The sequence below is a fragment of the Ostrea edulis genome, chromosome 1 (assembly GCF_947568905.1).
Source record: "Ostrea edulis chromosome 1, xbOstEdul1.1, whole genome shotgun sequence".
Taxonomy (NCBI): domain Eukaryota; kingdom Metazoa; phylum Mollusca; class Bivalvia; order Ostreida; family Ostreidae; genus Ostrea; species Ostrea edulis.
In genome coordinates this window covers 8,321,885-8,324,289 of record NC_079164.1, presented here as the reverse complement: position 1 = coordinate 8,324,289, position 2,405 = coordinate 8,321,885, and the positions used below count along the sequence as shown (strand labels likewise).

The 2,405-nt window shown below is 33.9% G+C and overlaps 1 long non-coding RNA gene across 3 annotated transcripts; it reads left to right on the top strand.

The window, feature by feature from the left end:
* The first annotated feature begins 774 nt into the window (after positions 1-774).
* On the top strand, positions 775-2,405 carry LOC125664238 (uncharacterized). Of its 3 annotated transcripts, none has more exons than XR_007365785.2 (3): positions 775-847; positions 1,025-1,111; positions 1,231-2,405. It is a non-coding gene; the product is annotated as an uncharacterized LOC125664238 (long non-coding RNA). The 3 variants fall into 3 exon arrangements; XR_007365786.2 differs by having other exon boundaries at positions 846-934; XR_008799559.1 differs by having other exon boundaries at positions 844-1,111.

Here is a 2,405-nt window from a genome sequence, read left to right as displayed (position 1 = left end):
AAAGCTCTCGATAAAAACATAAACAAGGAAGAAATATGAAAGATATTTATAGCCAACCAATTGCTACCGCATACATTCTTTGCAAAGATCGATCATGTAAATCAACATCACTGAAATTGACAACATATTATTTTTTGATTTTTTATATTTGAACCGGCCAGAAAATCGTTTGAAACGGTCAATTTGGCCGGCGGCCGGTTCTTAGGGAAAACACTGCAGCCTACGCTGCAAAACTAGTATTTATATTGATAAAATCACTGCTATTTTTTTGTTGGAGAGAGCACAATGTTATTGTATGTCAACATCTGTTAATTATTACATTCTTTACCCACATTATGACTACGGCAGTGTGTAACTAGTACATATGTACGTACACTCTATATCAATAGCTATTTAAATAAGGCCTATTTTTTAGGTCATTGTTTCACGTCTTCAGCATATCCAAGGTGCATTTTGGGGCACACACAATGCAGCTACTCATGAAATGGTCCCAAGAAATAACAATGTGAAGAATTTTTATAGGTGCATGCGCGTATATAGACATCTATCTGAAAAAATCAACAGATGTTTCGGAAATCATGTTAAAATCGGTATTCAGTCATTATAATATTCTCTCCAAACACACAATTATCAAAGATTATTTTTCGTTAAGCATATTAATTAGTCAAAGCGTATATGGCATATAGAGTATTAATGAAAAACAAATGCTTTGTTTACTTGCCTTTCTTTCCATTGCCGCTGGGTTTACATACTTCCTGTTAGTCTAGGTCACCTACACGTTTGTCAATGCAGTGCTCTACGAGTGGGAAGTCAAACGGCTTGCGTGACCTAGGCTAACTTCCTGTCGGTATTGCAATGCACTAATTAGCATATATGAATTTACCTGTATGACGATACAATGAGCCTAGCATTCTTTATTTTTATCTCCAAACGCGTAAATATGGGTCAACCCGTGTGTACAATTAATGCAAGCGTAAAATGGAATGTTTACTACATACATATGTTTTATTTTTATTATTTCCAGGGTAATGGATTTACATCTACCAGCTAGAGTCCAAGTGTTTGGGCTGGCCTAAAAGAAAAATCAAAAGATGCTCATTGATACTGCAAGGTAGATTAACAATAATTTTGTATACTTCACACTTGATACTCCATAGTACTAGTAGTAGAGATGATGCACTGATTCTTGTTGGAGGGGGACATGTCATATCATTTTCTGTTTATTTACAGAAGTAAAGAGTTGATACAGAAAAAACCCAGACTGCCTGGAAATGAGCGCGTTACAGCGAGAGACGGATCTTGACAATTTTAAACCATTGTAATGTTGCTTTATTTGGCGGGTAACCGATCTGGACAATTAACCATTGGAATGTTGCTTTATTTGGCAGGTAACCGATCTGGACAATTAACCATTGGAATGTTGCTTTATTTGGCAGGTAACCGATCTGGACAATTAACCATTGGAATGTTGCTTTATTTTGCGGGTAACCGATCTGGACAATTAACCATTGGAATGTTGCTTTATTTGATCTATATTGAACTGTCGTTGCATTTATATTTACGTCATGATACTTTGATCCATTGTTAATTTTAATTTAGCAATTTACATTAATTTATGTGATTAATTACTAAGTGTTACCATGTCATAGTGACAAAGATCAACTTTGTATTCTTCCAAGAGTCAGCATATTTTTGCTTTCTATTATTTTGCCATTTTGTCACCTTTGAAGCAGTTTAGATCTGCATTCATTAGATTTTATCTTGTGTAACAACTGAAAAGACACAAAATGGACTGAGTAAATACGAATATATAGACGATATTTTGTAAACCAAAAAGTTGATATTTTGTAAACCTCTGAGATACTGAAAGGTGAAAAAATAAAAGGTGTCGAAAAGTGGGCTATTTCTGTATCTTTTTACCATACTAAAGGTGTACAAAAGACAAACTTTTAAACCTTTCCAAAAAATTCAGAAGGACCATAAAAAATATAAAAAAGGTAAACAAAACGTAGCCTTTCAATCACCTTTTGTCATGTACAAAAGGCGTTTTTTCGTGCAGTTTAATTATCCATGAAAATAATATGAAAAAAAATAATTAATAAAACTGGCTTAGATCCGCCAAAGCGTCTCTGCCACTACATGTATATTCACATTTTTGCTATTTCAGGGTAGTTTATCGAAAACGAAAATGGGGTTTTAATTAAATCTGCGACAGTAACTAATCAAGTAAGATTCTATTCTAGCTTACGGACTTCACCTCATCACAATTGGTTAACTGATGCCAGGAACTTGCTACATAATTTAGGACTTGGATATGCTTGGAATAACCAGAATGTTGAAAAGAAATTAGCATTTATTTCTAGTTGTAATCAATTTATAAATGATTTATTAAAGCTGTATGACCC